An 18,821-nucleotide genomic window follows, 5' to 3' on the forward strand; every position below is an offset into this window, starting at 1 on the left:
GTTAGGCAAATATAAATGCAAGTAAAACATATCCAGAATGTTGTGCTGACCGCTATGGAGACTGAACATTCACAGACTATCAGATTCAGTATAAAACACTTAATACTTGATTTAATTATTAAAAAATAGTCAACCATCACTATAGCACTCCGCCAATCTGGGCTTTATGGCAGAGTGGCCAGAAAGAAGCCTCTCCTCAGTAAAAGACACATGAAAGTTTGCAAAAACAAGTGCCCAAAGGACTCCTAGACTCCCAGAGAAACAAGATTCTCGGGTCTGATGAAACCAAGATTTAACTTTTTGGCCTCAATTCTAAGTGTCATATTTGGAGGAAACCAGACACTGCTCAATACCATCCCCACAAGAATGGTGGTAGCAACATCATGCTGTGAGCAGCTGGGACGAGGAGACTGGCCTAAATGGAACAAAGCATAGAGATATTCTTAATAAAAACCTGATCCAGAGTGCTCTGGACCTCAGACTGAGCCAACGATTTACCTGCCAACAAGACAATGACACTTGGTAAACAGCTAATACAATGCAGTAGTGGCTTAGGGACAACTCTGTGAATGTCCTTGAGTGACCCAGCCAGTGCCCTGCCTTGAATCAAATCAAACATCTCTGGATAGACATGAAACCTGACAGAACTTGAGAGTATCTGCAGAGAAGAATGGCAGAAAATCCCCAAATTCAGGTGTGCAAACCTCGTGGCATCATCCCCAAGAAGAATGGAGGCTGTAATCACTGCCAAAGGTGCTTAAACTATACTGAGTAAAGGGTCGGAATACTTATGTCAATGCAAGATTTTCCTTTTTAGATAAATTAACAAAGATTTTTAACATTTTGTTTTCACTTTGTCATTATGGTGTATTGAGCGCAGATTGATGGGGACAAACGTTTTTTTTTTAAGTTTAGCTCAACTTACAACATACAAAACAAAATGTGAAAAAAGTAAAAGGGTCCGAAGACTTTCTGAATGTACTGTACCGTATGTGGCTGCTTCACAGCCTCACCCCTCATTTCTAAGTGGTCTTCCAGATGGATGCTACAGCTGTCAGATCGGACACGGTACACACAGTTGCTTGGCCAGTCACACTAGAGGACACGCTATTTAGATCTGATCAAGTTTCTTTCATCCATGTGGTAAATACCCTGCACCTACTTCTATACCTAGCTGTGTATACCTTATACCTATTTCTATACCTAGCTGTGTATACCCTGTACCTAGCTCTATACCTAGCTGTGTATACCCTATACCTATTTCTATACCTAGCTGTGTATACCCTGCACCTAGCTCTATACCTAGCTGTGTATACCCTGTACCTAGCTCTATAGCTCTATACCAAGCTGTGTATACCCTATAACTATTTCTATACCTAGCTGTGTATACCCTATACCTATTTCTATACCTAGCTGTGTATACCCTGTACCTAGCTCTCTACCTAGATGTGCATACCCTATACCTAGCTCTATAGCTCTATACCAAGCTGTGTATACCCTATAACTAGCTCTATACCTATCTATGTATACCTTATACCTAGCTCTATACTCAGCTGTATATACCCTGTGCCTATCTCTATACCATATACCTAGCTCTATACCTAGCTGTGTATTCCATGTACCTAGCTCTATACCTAGCTATGCATACTTTATACCTAGCTCTTTACCCAGCTGTGTATACCCTGTGCTTAGCTCTATAGCTAGCTGTGTATACCATGTACCTAGCGCTTTGCCTAGCTGTGTATACCCTATACCTAGCTGTGTAGCTCTATACCAAGCTGTGTATACCCTATACCTAGCTGTGTAGCTCTATACCTAGCTATGTATACCTTATACCTAGCTCTTTACCCAGCTCTGTATACCCTGTGCTTAGCGCTATACCTAGCTTTGTATACATACTTTATACCTAACTCTTTACCCAGCTGTGTATACCCTGTGCTTAGCTCTATACCTAGCTGTGTATACCATGTACCTAGCTCTACACCTAGCTGTTTAAACCCTATACCTACATGTTTATACCCTGTACCTAGATCTCTAACCAGCTGTGTATACCCTGTACCTAGCTCTATACCTAGCTGTGTATACCCTGTACCTAGCTCTATACCTAGCTGTGTATACCCTGTATCTAGCTCTATACCTAGCTGTGTCTACCTTATACCTAACGTTATACTCAGCTGTGTATACCCTGTACCTAGCTCTTTACCTAGCTTTGTATACCTTATACCTAGTTCTATAGCCAGCTGTGTATTTTATGTACCTAAATCTATACCTAGCTGTGTATACCCTATACCTAGCTCTATACCTAGCTGTGTATACCTAGCTCTATACCTAGATGTATATACCCTATACCTAGCTGTGTATACCATGTACCTAGCTCTATATCTAGCTGTGTATACACTGTACCTAACTCTATACCTAGCTGTGTATACCCATACCTTGCTATATACTTAGCTGTGTAAACCATGTGTGTAGCTGTATACCTAGCTGTGTGTACCCTATACCTAACTCTATACCCAGCTGGCGGTGTCTATCTTATACCTAGCTGGCAGTGTATACCTTGTACCTAGCACTAAACCCACTGTGCCTCTGCCTGCTATTATCTGTGTTTGACTGTATTTGAATTGACTATAAAACTTGTTTGACCCCTTTGTACCTTGACTAGATCTTCACCTATATAGTTACAAAAAACTGCAGGTTTTCTAATTACGTAGAAGTTTGTGCTCCACTTATATTGCATTTGACTTCTGATTGCCTCACAATTACCAGCATTGCAGATTGTAAATTTGAGGTATGTGAGCCCACCCCAGAGAAATCCACTTGGGGACACCCATTTATAAGCATTGCTAACATAAGCCCCACCCATTCTTGGCCCAGGATAGCCCAAATTTGCCAGGGCTGTATCTGAAAATTAGGAACAGTCCATCCAAATTTAGGACTGTGGGCAACTTTACAAAATGTGTGTGTCCTCAGCCATTATCTGACCATGCTTAATAACTATGAGACTTCCAAATTGTTACAAGCCACCGCCTGCTCTTATGCTTTCCCTGCCCTGGGTTTTGTATGTTCTTTCCAGAAATGTAATCATGTGGAAACCAATATACACTAAAGTGCTTGGGCCAAGAGCATTTGGTGTACTTCCAACAGAGAGAGGCCATGTACCTGCTACAGGGCCTGTGGGCTATGGGCCCAGCTGATTTGCTATCATCCTGACATCCCTATTACTGCTTATCTCTCAGCAGTGCGTTTGCGATGGGAAAGTGCTGACAGGTGGAGCAGCCTGTATTATGCAATTCAGTATGTGTATGTTCACAAATTGTTAACCCCTTCCCCACCAGTGCCTTACATGTATGACGCTGGCTGGGACAATAAAGATAGAACCCGCTAGGGTGGCAGGGCTCCATAGGAATACAGTGTATTTCTCATACACTCCAATGCTAATGCATTGAAGTGCATGAGAGGAACAATCTGATGATTGCTTGTTATAGTTCCCTATGGGAACTATAAAAAAGGTTAAAAAAAGTTTTTCAAAATAAAAAATTAAAATTAAAATCACTCCACTTTCCCTAAAATGAAAATACATAACAATAAAAAATACACATCATGGGCATCAACATGTGTGCAAACGCCTGTACTATTTAAATATAAAAAATATTTATCCCATAAGGCAAACAGTGAAATGGAAAAATAGTAAAAATGGTGATTCACATTTTTTTGGGTAGCTTCATGTCCCAAAAAATTAAATAAAAGGTGATCAAAAAGTCATACAAACCAAAATTGTATGAATGAAAATGACAGACCTCCCTGCAAAAAATTAGCCCTCATACAGCTCCGTACACATAACTACAAAAAAGTTATAGGGGATAGAATATGGTAATAAATAGAAAAAAAAAGTTGAGTTCAGATGATCGTCGATTTGCATAAAACCTTGTTCCAATACTGTATGGAGCAGGAGCTCCGTACAGTATTAGAATGTATTGGCTCAGATGAGCTGAAGTTATTGCTTCGCAAAGTCTCACAAGACTTCGGGTAATAACTTCATAAATTAATTTGTACTGTAAAAAATAATTTCCCGAACTCGGGTTCGCTTCCAAGTCGAATTGCCCTTGTGGCTGCTTGTCCTGTTCTCTGCCATTTTGTTGGATGATTGTCTCTGTCATGAAAGAAAATTTAAATGATCATAGGATGTTGGCACTCTGGATGCCAAGGTATTGGTGCCTCTGTAGAGCACTGTATTTAAAAGATATACTCCTTGAAGAATATGCTTCTAGAGAAGAATAGTTTTTTCTAGCTTCCATTGGATGGAGCTTGCCAAACAAACAACTGCTGCCTACATATAAAATCAGAGGGTTACAGAGATAGGGCCTGGTCACAAACAAGTGTTTGCCATACTATAGCTCTATATGATCCAGATGTTTGTCGTATGTACGTGACTCATAGCTTTCTTTAATCAGGAAACAATTTATTATGAAACATTCCAGTACAGAATAATTGAGCAAATTATGAAATTTGTCTAAAAATAAAAACATTGCTGTTGCCCATAACAGATCACAACACAACTTTCAATTTCTATGTTTAGAATACGAAATAAAACCTGTGCCATGACTGAGGCAACAATGATAATGTATCTTTTAGACAGTTTTCTGTTTCATTATTTGTTTGTGACGTCATCTGTCTGGAACTAGAACTGTGTCTATGTATGCTGATCTTAATGTTAATAGAATAACATGAAAAACGGGTTACCAAAGCTTGCCATGGTAGCTCAATATGATCAAAAAGCACTTCTCTTCTTTACTCGTCTAGATGATACTACAATTTTTACATACAGTATATGTACTACCGTACATGTATCAAAGATGGGTCACATTCAGCACCCCAGCTGTTCCCAACACCATGGGAGATGTAGTTCGTCAGCAGCTGGCATGTTGCAGATTGCCTCGCAGTGACTTGAGGTAGCATTTAATTTTAATGAAATATGTTCTCATTGAAGTGGAATAATAATTCTCTGGACAATAACCGAGCAAATAATTTTAGGCCATTTTAACTGTTTGCATAGCATTTGGAGCACAGAACAGACTGCACAGAACAGTCATTTGACATTTGCTGAAAGGTTTGCTTCAAAATGTTCATTTCATTTTTTTAAACATTTTCAATTACTATGCAATTATTATTTTGCTGAATGAATCTGACAGTGTCAGAAATGTAATCTATCTATATATCCAGTGTGCCCGGAAAGTCTTCAGACCCTTATTGTTGCAGCCTTGTTTTGCTAAAATAAGAAAAAAATACAAAATCAAGCTTTCCCCCATAATTCTGCACTCACTACCCCATAATGACAAAGTGAAAACAGAATTTTAGAAATGTTTGCAAATTTATTAAAAAGACAAAACTAAAATTTTGCATATACTGAAGTATTCAGACCCTTCGACACTTGAAATTTAGCTCTAGGGGCCTCCCATTCCTCTTCTTCATCTTTGGGATGTTTCTACACCTTGATAGGAGTCCACATGTGGTACATTCAGTTGATTGGGCATGATATGGAAGGTCTCAGAAAATGCATACAAGCATCTGAAGGCACAGATCTGGAGAAGGGTACCAAATGTACTACTGAATGTTCCCAAGAGCAAAGATGCCTTCATAATTCTTAAATGGAAGAAGTTTAGAATGACCATACTTTTCCTAGAGCGGGCCACCTCACTAAACTAAGGAACTGTGGGAGAAAGGGGGCCTTGGTAAGAGAGGTGACAACAAACCTAATGGTCATTCTGGCTGAGCTCCAAAGATTTGGTGTGCAGATGGGAGAAATTTTCATCACTGTAGCACTCCACCAAACTGGGATTTATGGCATAGTGGCCAGAAAGGAGCCTCTCCTCAGTAAAAGACACTTGAAAGCCAGACTGGAGTTTACAAAGAAGCACCTAAAGGACTCTCAGACTATGAGAAAGAAGAGTCACTGGTCTGATGAAACCAAGATTGAACATTTGACCTCAGTTCTAAACATCAAGTTTGGAGGAAACCAGGCACTGCCCATCACCTGCCCAAAACCTGATTCAGAGTGCTCTGTACCTGTGACTGGGCCAAAAGTTCACCTTTGAACAAGGCAATGACTCTATGCACACAGCCAAGACAACCCAGGAGTGGCTTAGGGATATCCTTGAGTGGGCCAGCCAGAGCTCTGAACCCAATCAAATAGGTCTGGAATGACTTGAAAATGGCTGTCAGTCCCCATCCAACCTGACAGAACATGAAAGGATCTGCAGAGATGACTGGCACAAAATCCTAAAATCTAGGTGTGTAACATTGTGACATCATACTCAAGAAGACTGGAGGCTGTAATCACTACCAAAGGTGCTTCACCTAAGTCCCGAGTAAAAGGGCTGAATACTTATGTCAAAGCAATATTTAAGTTTTTCCTTTATAATAAATTAGCAAAGATTTCCACCATTCATTTTTCACATTGTCAAAATGGGGTATTGAGTGCAGAATGATTGGGGGCAGCTTTTTTTTTTTTTTTCATTTAAGCACAAGGCCGCAACAAATCAAAATGTGAAAAAAGTTTGAGTAAATTTGTTTCGTTGTGACAAGGATTCCATGATCTGATGGTATTGACCCTAACATTTTGCAGTGTCTAAGACAAATGACCATGAGCTTTAAAACAATTGTCAGATTTCTTGACTGCCTTAGATTTTCTGCTGCTGGACACAAAGGCTTCCTCAAAGACAGTATATTTTTATTACATGGACACTTTCTGTAGCCCATCAGTCCAGTTTAATATATTAAGCTACAACTGCAGTCGATAAAAACACTTTGAGTTGTGTGCAGGTCTCCTGTGGACTGCAGCTGCTGTATAACGTGATAGCTACAATAATATTACAGAGCTGACCTACAATAAGTTTTCCTGTAAATCCAGTCTAAAGGTGGTAGTAGACGAAGAGACGGTTTCTACTTAATACTGAGTGCAGAGGACAATTTTAAAAATGCCTGTGGAAAGCTGCAAACTACTATTGATTGTGTCTTATGCAGAGGATCCGGCCAGTCCTTAAGAATCCATTCTGTGCTATAAATAGTGCAGCCTCAGGTCTCTTATTGATGCATTTTTTATCTTATGAGCTGTAGAGCTGGCAAATATTGGGAGTTATTCTGCCTCTGCATCTGTTGTTCTGTGAACAGCTTTGAGAAATTTTTACACCTCTCATCATAAATACAAAGTCTCGATGGTTTTCTTTACTTTTCAAAATTATTACGTGAAAAAAAAAAGCTAAATCTTGACAGCAGGGATCATATTATGAAGAAGACTGTCTTGTGTATCTTGTTCTTGCACAAATGTTACTAGGTGGCAACACTCCCAGTCACATAGCAGACTTAGGAAGAATCTGTTATCTAACCTTTTAAAGTTCCATCATAAGAACTGATATATGAATTTATTATACAAATGTATTCATGCCTTTTTTATTTTACTTTTCCCAGATTGCCTGTGTGATTGTCTGTGTACATGGGCATATGTACGCTATGCATGTCTCTAAGGAGAATTCATTACAAATTACATACCCACCCTACTGTTAATAAACTGGTTAGGATTCTAGATTTAAAAAAAGGGCTGCACTGTTGTCATAAGAAGTCTTTTTCTAATAAATCAGATTGAAAGAAAATATATTTGGCTTAATATTGCTGCAGAATTTCCGCACCATCTGTTTTCTGAGGACAAGAAGGGAATATTTGGAACAGCATAGAGAAGAGGGGGGCATGTTAGAGTTGCACATGTAAAAGAAGAATATGGAAAATTCACCAAACTCTGCTTTACAGGAGTATAATTTTCATACTGTGCCAAAATTGGTAGGCCCCCAGAGCTACATTTCTAGTGCCATAGCAAAGGGTCTAAATACTTATGATTAATAAATTTGCAAACATTTATAAAATTCTGCTTTCTCATTATGTGGTACTGAGTGTAGATTGATGGGGTCAAACTTGAATTTGTTTTTATTTTAGCACAGACTGCAACATGACAAAATGTAAAAAAAAAAAAAGTGAAAAGATCTGAAGAAGGGAGATAGAGAGAAAAATCTGCGTATGTATGCACAAAGAAGAATCTCTTTCGGACCCATCACCTGATATATCACAGTTGCCTCCATCACTGTGCAGCAATTGTTAACATGTTACAGTATTCACTCCTACAACACATTACAGATTGAGCAATCTCTTTAGGATAGTTTCAGATGTCTGATGAGCTGTAGCTTTTCTTCTGCAGAATTGCAGGTGGAAACTCCACAGCACATTACAGTACAAGGAAAGTAGATGAGATACTACAGGACCTCATCTAAGGAAACAGGGTAAGGAGGATGACCCAGGGCAGGGCCTTGGTTGGCAGGCTGGCCCACAATGTTTTGCAGTCTGCCTGAAAGCCAATTAGGAGAGAGGATATTATCTGGTCTGCTAGCTCTGAAGCACAGATACCACTGTGATCTCAGCCACTGATGTGACAGGACTTGTCTATCCTATCTGCAATAGACATACAAAAACAGAGGTATTTTAGGGTTTTGCAAGGACAGTGTAGGGATTGTGAAGAAGATATATTTTGTTAGGTAATAAGTAGAAAGTTAGGCTTTACCATCAGGACATCCTATGGGCCGCAGTGTACTGTATGATTTACAATCAGGGCAGCTGGAGCTGTTCATGACTTTATGTATTGCACTGTGCAAGATAAGACACGAATTTTAGAGAGTAATTTTTTCCAAAAACATGTTGAAAAGCTTCTACAGTTTATAAGTATTTTATAGGTATATTTCCCAGCCTCACCAGCAGCATATATTTTACTGCTCACACTGCATAATTGCACCTTTTTCATTCCAAAATAAAAGTTGGGTGTGTCAATGCCAGTGTATAGTTTGGTAGAAGCTAAGGCACGTCCAATTGGGCCTGTTCTCCATCGCTTTTGTTTGGCCAAAGTTCTCCATCGCTTTTGTTTAACAACATATTGAGGACAAAAGGATGACTTTGAGTACTGATGGCTCAGTTATCCTTTCAGTTACAGCAGGATGATGTTGATGTCACCTCTTAGTCTGACATTGTGCCTTTAGCAAGGGGTCAGTTAATTCTGCATGCTTCTCGTCTTTGCAGCCCTAGAGAATGGCCAATGAATCCATCTGCCATTGCTGGCTACAAATTTATCAATGACCCACTCGGGCCATTGCCACTGTACACCTGCCATCATGTTTCAGATTGTATTGCTGCTGCCGCTGCTATGCTGGCTGCTTTGCCTACTGCCCTACTACTCCCCCTACACAGCTGCACATCATCTGCCTTTTTACTACTACTACCCCTACAGAGCTGCACATTTACTGCCTTTTCTTTTCATGTTCTGTCCATTATGTGTTGTTATTGCTGCCATGATTGCTGTTATTATTACCCCTGCACAGCTGCACATCTCCTGCCTTGTCCACAAGGTTCCACATCTACACTGTATTACTGCTGTACCCAAAAAAGAGAGAACTTTTGGACGCTTGTTCAGAACAAGCTAATGTTGTTCCAGCACACAATACAGAATTGTATGTGTATAAACAAGGGCAGGTATTTGGCATAGTTTTGAGGCTTATTCAGAACAGGCTATAGTTTCTTCTGATACTACCATTTGTGTGTATAAACATGGGTAGGCAACTGTCAGATTAATGCATTATATATAATAATTTTTGGACCACTTGTTCAGAACAAGCCACTGCTTCTTCCAATACTACAATGTCTGTATAAACCTAGGCTGCCCCCAATAAGAGACAATTTTGGTAAGTCTTTTCAAATTTTAAATAGCAGTATGTTTTTAAACAGGCTGTAAACCATGAGTTAACCCATGACTACATATGTTAATGTCACTCTGCTAATTAATCACTATTGCTGTATTTGCGTTAAAGGGGTTGTCCACTTTTTACTATTGATGACCTATACTCAGGATAGGTCATCATCATCATCAGATCAGTGGCGGTCCAATTCTTGCACCCCGGCCATTCAGATGTTTGAAGAGAAGGCAGAGCTCATAACCTCAACAAACTGATCTTAATTACCTATCCTAAGGAGTTGAAAAAATTCAAAAAAATAAAAGCAAAGAAAGAATCCTAGGAGACCTCAGAACTCATGCACTAAATTTCAGGTTAATTGAAACTGTTATAAATTTTGGTAGAGTCGATTCGGACACAAATCACATTTTTTGACTGATTTGTTAGGATCAGACCAAAAACGAATTTCAGTAAATTTGTTGATCTCTAGTAATGAGAAAATGCTATTGATTTTAATAATATTATCATCTGGCATTATAGTGATTCGTGTATATACATAAGTTCTAGAATCTGGTTAATTGCTCAGTTTCATCTATATATTTCAGTGCCTGAATATTCGGCTTGGTATATCTTTGCAGGGTCATTCTTGAGTGTCAAAAAAGTTTTATGTTGTTTACAGAAATTGTATGCAAAGATTGTGAATATTTAGGTCAAGGACAACAGCAGACCTTTCCTGTCTACAAATATGCAGGAGGCAGCAAGTTTGATTCTAGAGCTGTATTCTCACCGGGACAATGGGTTTGTCTATAAATGTGCATTATATAAATATTTACCCCAAAATTTATGAAATCCCAGTATTAGGAAGAATTTTCTTCCCTTCACCTGCTGGCATTTATTCCCTTTCCAGGTATGGTATTGAAATAAGCTTTCAACAAGCTCTGCCTCTAATATCACCAGCTGTATGGTAGCTATTCTATAGCTATCTTACATCTGGTAACATTAGAGACAATACTTGTTAAAGCTCATTTGCATACCCTCTTCCCAGAATTCCATAGGAGCATATGGCGCTCTCCAGATATTGTAGTCCTTAAGTAGAGAGTAGAAGTCAATTGGGCTGAGCTGTAGTACAAAACAGAGCCTATGGGCATGGGTGTTCTGGTTTCTGGGATTGTTGTGGATTTTGATATAGTTCCCTTCCCCTCGATCTCACCCTTTGCATTTCAAAGGATGAAATCTGAAATAAAAAAACTGAAATGCTGCAGCTTTCAAAATATGAAAACAACATGCAAAATGCACATGCATTTGTGAGGTCGCATTCACTTTGCTGGCTCTATATTTTTTCTGCATGAAAGTCTGCGCAGAAAAAACACAGATAATACGCAATATGTTACTGTAAATGTCTTAACATGTATAGAACATCATTAAATCATTTATTATTTTAGTTTTCACAATTCATGTGTCAATGGTAAAGAGACATGGAAAACATAACAGGAATTGGAAGGAGAGGAATACTGACAGTTATGCAAATGAAACACATTATTTGAGACTCTATGCATATGTGTTAATGGGATGAAGCATACTCTGTGACATATGCATTCACAATATAGAGGGCTGCTCAGCCTTAAAATCATTAAAGAGGAGAGAATTATGCTAAACATGGGTATAGAAAAAAGAGTAATACAATACAGCAATCCAAGACTTTTGATTGTTTCTCTTTTTGCAAAACAATAATTTAATACAAGGGTTAGCTTTCCAATATCTTTTGTAATATATTTATAAATAGCATTCTAAACTTAAATTTCAATATTTGCATAAGATACTAAGTTCTGCAGAGTAAGGCCCCTTTCACACTAGCGAGTTTTCCATGCAGGTGCAATGCGTGACGTGAACGCATAGCACCCGCACTGATTTTTTTTCACAAATCAATTCTGCTTTGCGTGAAAAACGCAGCATGTTCTATATTCTGCGTTTTGACGCAGCTCTGGCCCAATAGAAGTGAATGGGTCTTGAGTGAAAAACGCATTGCATCCGCAAGCATGTGCAGATGCAATGGTTTTTTCACTGATGGTTGCTAAGAGATGTTGTTTGTAAACCTTCCGTTTTTTTATCACGCGTCTGACAAACACATCAAAACGCATTGCACTCACGTGGAATAAACTGAACAACTGAATGCAATTGCAGACAAAACTGTCACCGCCAGTTCTGTGAGAAGGTCTACCTCTTGCATGATGTTGTTTGTTTTGGTTTCACTTTCTCATCTCATTTCCTTCTCCCAGGTGTCACCTATTTAGACTAATCCTCTTTCCTTTATATTCCCTCCCATACTGCCTCACTTTGCGGTTTATACTACTCCCTGGATTGAAGTGTTCACTGCTGGAGGCTTCTGCTGCTGCTTGTTCAGATAAGTCCTTTCATGTATTTTCTTTCCTTGCTGGCTTGATTCTAGGTGACCCTGACTCCCTCTGTATGAAGTGAAGGGAGCCGGTGGTCGTGTCCCCTCACTATTATAGGGTTTTCAGGTGTCACAGAGTCTTAGGTATGTGGGCATACAATCGTCTACCTTTGAGAACCTTGTATGTGCTTAGCAGTCAGGATGAGCTCTTAGGGTTTTATAGGGGTCACCTTTATGCTCCTTAGTTTGGGATCAAGCCAGTCGGACGTTTATTCATAGCTTCCAGCTATCTGCAACATCATCCGTGACAAAAACTGACTAAACTTGCTTGCAAAATGGTGCGAGTTTCACTGAACGCACCCTGAACGCATCCGCAGCCAATCCGTCACGTTTGTGTGAAAGAGGCCTAAGGCTACTTTCACACTTGCATTTTTGCTAGGTCTGGCAGGGATCTGCAAAAACACTTCCCTTTCTAACAATACAACCGGCTGCATTCGTTATTAACTTATTAACTTTAAAATAGCAATGACTGATCCGGTATGAACACAATTGAAAGTCTATGGGGGACAGATCCATTTTCTATTGTACAAAACCTAAACAGGCCTCAATACAACAACAAATTAGGGTATGTATATTCACCAGAACATATACCTATAATGTTGCTCACTCACAAACAACAAAAACATACCTACTATAGTCAAAAATATATTCACTTTTTTGCATAAAAATTCATATACACAATATATAGCAATATAATAGTAATGGTAAAAGGAAAACAACAGGTAAGGGTGCCAAAATCACCTGACCTATGCTGCTACTACTCCCAAAAAGGTCTTCCACGTGTCAAGTGTCACCATGTCCAAAAAATATGCATTATAAGACATGAATATCGCGAACTGGCCTATCTGTTACTACATGCATGGGTACTTCCCTCAATACGGGAGGATCTCTACATTGAGTTCACATTTAGGATGTGTACAACACTACTCCTTAATAAATATTCCCCACCACAATAATGCAGCATGAGCCCAGGAGCAAACAGTGGAACGGAAAAATGGAGGAAGACAAGATAAGAAAGAATAATAAACAAGCAAAACAAAAATATAAAAAATAAAGTACCCCCACCCACAAAAAACACCCACAGCCTGGTCAGGAAAGCCAATACCAATGTAACAACAATGTGCCGCAAATGGCCAAATATTATATGTGATACATACCACAACTAAGATCATGACTAAGAACACTACTGTTCGAAACGCTTAGATCTATTGGGAATAAGTGGCAGTCGGTGCCACTGTATGCTGTATTTACCTGACTATTGGTGACAAATAAAGAACGGGATTATTTGCAATTTCCACGTCTGGTGCTGGAGCCTTCTTTATATTTTCTGGATACATACCACAAGACATGTTTGGGGGTATATAAAGCAGTGCAGGTCAGCAAAAATACTTGCAAAGACATTGGCACACTCAATATATTGCAATCAGTACAAGTTTCCCTTCCCATATTCAGTTTTTTACCACTTCAAAGGAACCTGTCACAGAGAATAAGAATGTGAAAAATAGTATGCATAGACTAGTATACCAGCCCACAGGGGGAAATGTAAGGATCGGACAATGATGGTGATTGTAGTTCTTACTATGGCTAATCCAAACTCCAGTGCTCTCCCTTCTTCCCCTCAAGGCACACCTTGAACTTTTGGGGTCTCCTGACTGGTGGTGGCTGGGGTTCCCTTGATGTTAAGGAATGAGCAGCAGGGTACAAAGTAGAAAGACAGGAGGATGATAGCCATGATCGGGTATACATACCACAGACCAGGCTGGTTAACTATAGAAAAATAAAGTCTCTTCTTTACTAAAAAGATGATGGGAATCACAGTAGAAATACATGCAGCAGGCACAGTGAAGTATTTCACTGGGTAGGTTTTTCCCAAAAGTCTGTATGTAGGAGGTGGCTATTCTGATGGTTATGCACTCTGATCTCCTTATAGTCACTAATAATCTTTCCAAAATAACTAAAGGTGCACAATTCCTCAATATTTTTCTGCAGTGCCCAACTGTAGGGCAAAGTCCTAGATCAGATCATCTCAGTACCGTTGCAGGTGCCAAAAGCAATAAACCCAGACCACAGGCAGCAAAGTCTAAAGCCGGATGAGCACATTACCATTACTGACTCAGTCCAAGCATGGCCTCCATGATTCTTAGCCATCTACAAAATGCAATGCTTCTTTCCCTCAGAAATTAATCCTTAGCAAAGTTGCTTTTTCTGACAGCTTTCACTCACAGGAATAGTGTTTTCCTGGAGCAGGATTATGTCTTGGCCTGCTTGGCAGCTCATGCGTTTCACCTCTGGTTTGTCAGGTGGTAGTCTGAGAAAATGGAACCAGCACCATTGACTTACATTGTGTTTCATGCCGGCTCCATTGTGCTCCGCATCCCATGCTGTGGTTTACTCTCTCATATGGCAGTGCAACCAAACGGAACGGAATTAATTTTGGAGCATTCCATCTGTTCAGTTCAGTTTTGTTACCATTAACAATGAAAAGGGACAAAACAGAATAGTTTTTCTCCCGTATTGAGATCCTCTGCCGGATCTCAATACCGGAAAACTTAAATGCTAGTGTGAAAGTGGCCTAATACAGAAATGGATGATGTGGTATCACAGAGGGATTTATGGAAATTAGAGAGTAAAGTGGAGAAATGGTTTACTGTTAATGATAAATGTAAGGCTATGCATGCATAACAATAAAAATAAAAATTTAATGTATACAGTATATATATATATATATACAGACGTGGACAAAATTGTTGGTACCCTTTGGTCAATGAAAGAAAAAGTCACAATGGTCACAGAAATAACTTTAATCTGACAAAAGTAATAATAAATTAAAATTCTATAAATGTTAACCAATGAAAGTCAGACATTGTTTTTCAACCATGCTTCAACAGAATTATGTAAAAAAATAAACTCATGAAACAGGCATGGACAAAAATGATGGTACCCCTAACTTAATATTTTGTTGCGCAACCTTTTGAGGCAATCACTGCAATCAAACGCTTCCTGTAACTGTCAATGAGACATCTGCACCTCTCAGCAGGTATTTTGGCCCACTCCTCATGAGCAAACTGCTCCAGTTGTGTCCGGTTTGAAGGGTGCCTTTTCCAGACTGCATGTTTCAGCTCCTTCCAAAGATGCTCAATAGGATTGAGGTCAGGGCTCATAGAAGGCCACTTTAGAATAGTCCAATTTTTTCCTCTTAGCCATTCTTGGGTGTTTTTAGCGGTGTGTTTTGGGTCATTGTCCTGTTGCAAGACCCATGACCTGCGACTGAGACCAAGCTTTCTGACACTGGCTAGTACATTTCTCTCTAGAATTCCTTGATAGTCTTGAGATTTCATTGTACCCTGCACAGATTCAAGACACCCTGTGCCAGACGCAGCAAAGCAGCCCCAGAACATAACAGAGCCTCCTCCATGTTTCACAGTAGGGACAGTGTTCTTTTCTTGATATGCTTCATTTTTTCGTCTGTGAACATACAGCTGATGTGCCTTGGCAAAAACTTCGATTTTTGTCTCATCTGTCCACAGGACATTCTCCCAGAAGCTTTGTGGCTTGTCAACATGTAGTTTGGCATATTCCAGTCTTGCTTTTTTATGATTCGTTTTCAACAATGGTGTCCTCCTTGGTCGTCTCCCATGTAGTCCACTTTGGCTCAAACAACGACGGATGGTGCGATCTGACACTGATGTTCCTTGAGCATGAAGTTCACCTTGAATCTCTTTAGAAGTCTTTCTAGGCTCTTTTGTTACCATTCGGATTATCCGTCTCTTAGATTTGTCATCAATTTTCCTCCTGCGGCCACGTCCAGGGAGGTTGGCTACAGTCCCATGGATCTTAAACTTATGAATAATATGTGCAACTGTACTCACAGGAACATCTAGTTGCTTGGAGATGGTCTTATAGCCTTTACCTTTAACATGCTTGTCTATAATTTTCTTTCTGATCTCTTGAGACAGCTCTTTCCTTTGCTTCCTCTGGTCCATGTCGAGTGTGGTACACACCATATCACCAAACAACACAGTGATTACCTGGAGCCATATATATAGGCCCAATGGCTGATTACAAGGTTGTAGACACCTGTGATGCTAATTAGTGGACACACCTTGAATTAACATGTCCCTTTGGTCACATTATGTTCTGTGTTTTCTAGGGGTACCATCATTTTTGTCCATGCCTGTTTCATGAGTTTATTTTTTTACATAATTCTGTTGAAGCATGGTTGAAAAACAATGTCTGACTTTCATTGGTTAACATTTATAGAATTTTAATTTATTATTACTTTTGTCAGATTAAAGTTATTTCTGTGACCATTGTGACTTTTTCTTTCATTGACCAAAGGGTACCAACAATTTTGTCCACGTCTGTATATATATATATATATATATGTATATATATATACACAGTACAGACCAAAAGTTTGGACACACCTTCTCATTCAAAGAGTTTTCTTTATTTTCATGACTATGAAAATTGTAGATTCACACTGAAGGCATCTAAACTATGAATTAACACATGTGGAATTATATACATAACAAAAAAGTGTGAAACAACTGAAAATATATCATATTCTAGGTTCCTCAAAGTAGCCACCTTTTGCTTTGATTACTGCTTTGCACACTCTTGGCATTCTCTTGATGAGCTTCAAGAGGTAGTCACCTGAAATGGTTTTTACTTCACAGGTGTGCCATGTAAGGTTTACTAAGTGGGATTTTTTTGCCTTATAAATGGGGTTGGGACCATCAGTTGCGTTGTGGAGAAGTCAGGTGGATACACAGCTCATAGTCCTACTGAATAGACTGTTAGAATTTGTATTATGGCAAGAAAAAAGCAGCTAAGTAAAGAAAAACGAGTGGCCATCATTACTTTAAGAAATGAAGGTCAGTAAGTCCGAGAAATTGGGAAAACTTTGAAAGTGTCCCCAAGTGCAGTCACAAAAACAATCAAGCGCTACAAAGAACTGGCTCACATGCGGACCGTCCCAGGAAAGGAAGACCAAGAATCACCTCTGCTACGGAGGATAAGTTCATCCGAGTCACCAGCCTCAGAAATCGCAGGTTAACAGCAGCTCAGATTAGAGACCAGGTCAATGCCACACAGATTTCTAGCAGCAGACACATCTCTAGAACAACTGTTAAGAGGAGACTGTGTGAATCAGGCCTTCATGGTAGAATATCTGCTAGGAAACCACTGCTAAGGACAGGCAACAAGCAGAGGAGACTTGTTTGGGCTAAAGAACAAAAGGAATGGACATTAGACCAGTGTAAATCTGTGTTTTGGTCTGATGAATCCAAATTTGAGATCTTTGGTTCCAACCACCGTGTCTTTGTGCTGCAGAAAAGGTGAACGGATGGACTCTACATGCCTGGTTCCCACCATGAAGCATGGAGGAGGAGGTGTGATGGTGTGGGGGTGCTTTGCTGGTGACACTGTTGGGGATTTATTCAAAATTGAAGGCATACGGAACCAGCATGGCTACCACAGCATATTGCAGTGGGCATGCTATTCCATCCGGTTTGCGTTTAGTTGGACCATCATTTATTTTTCAACAGGACAATGACCCCAAACACACCTCCAGGCTGGTTTGGGGTGAGCTGGACCGCAGAGTAAAGGCAAAAGGGCCAAAAAGTGCTAAGCATCTCTGGGAACTTCTTCAAGACTGTTGGAAGACCATTTCAGGTGACTACCCTTTGAAGCTCATCAAGAGAATGCCAAGAGTGTGCAAAGCAGTAATCAAAGCAAAAGGTGGCTACTTTGAAGAACCTAGAATATGACATAGTGTGAATCTACAATTTTCATAGTCATGAAAATAAAGAAAACTCTTTGAATGAGAAGGTGTGTCCAAACTTTTGGTCTGTACTGTAGATGTTTTTATTGCAATACAACGTGTTTAGTATTAATGCATAGGATTTTGAAAAAGTACAATGCACACAGAACGGCCTATTTTTTTTTTCTGTACAGAAGGACCTGACTGAATACTTTCCCCTGGTTGTCTGGTCAGACTGTCAGCCTCTTAGCCAAACAGGGCAAGCCCTCTTCCTTCCCTCCAAGGGTCATGTGATCCCATTTTCTTCAGTGCACAGTAAAATGGCGCTGGGTGCTGTTTTTGCATGATTCGTCCAAAGCAAATAGTTTGGATTCATTTGACAGACAAATTTTAATTTGTAATGAATCCGATTTGTTTAGAATCAATTTGCCAATCTCTAATTTAATCATTGCAATTATTGCAGTAATCCCTTCCACTACATGGAGATGAGCAATCGTTACAGTGATCATTCATCCCAATAAACATTCATTATTTCTGGGAAGCACATTGCTGTTTAGACAATACTATCTTCTGTCCAGACACAATTATTTAGGTGTCTACAACTGAGAGGATGGAGGAGCAAGAGTGGAGGGATCTGAAGAAGGTGAATTTAAAGGGGTTGTCCAGTTATTTATTTATTTTTTAAATTTTCCTCAAGCCAGCTGTTCCTGTGAAGAAATGTACTCTTGTCTCCTCTCCGCAGTTCCAGCTCCATGGTTCCCAGGCTTTACTTGACTTCCATTCCCTACGTATATGTGTCAATTTCCACACAGACAAATCACATGCACTACTGCAGTCAATAACTAGC

General features: G+C 39.6%; 1 protein-coding gene across 2 annotated transcripts in view; it reads right to left on the reverse strand.

Annotated features, from left to right (window-relative positions):
- The window catches only part of NRXN2 (neurexin 2), an 858,623-nt gene that overhangs the window by 99,803 nt on the left and 739,999 nt on the right, over positions 1-18,821 (reverse strand). The window lies entirely within an intron of this gene.

Source organism: Bufo gargarizans, chromosome 10 (genome assembly GCF_014858855.1).
Source record: "Bufo gargarizans isolate SCDJY-AF-19 chromosome 10, ASM1485885v1, whole genome shotgun sequence".
Lineage (NCBI taxonomy): Eukaryota > Metazoa > Chordata > Amphibia > Anura > Bufonidae > Bufo > Bufo gargarizans.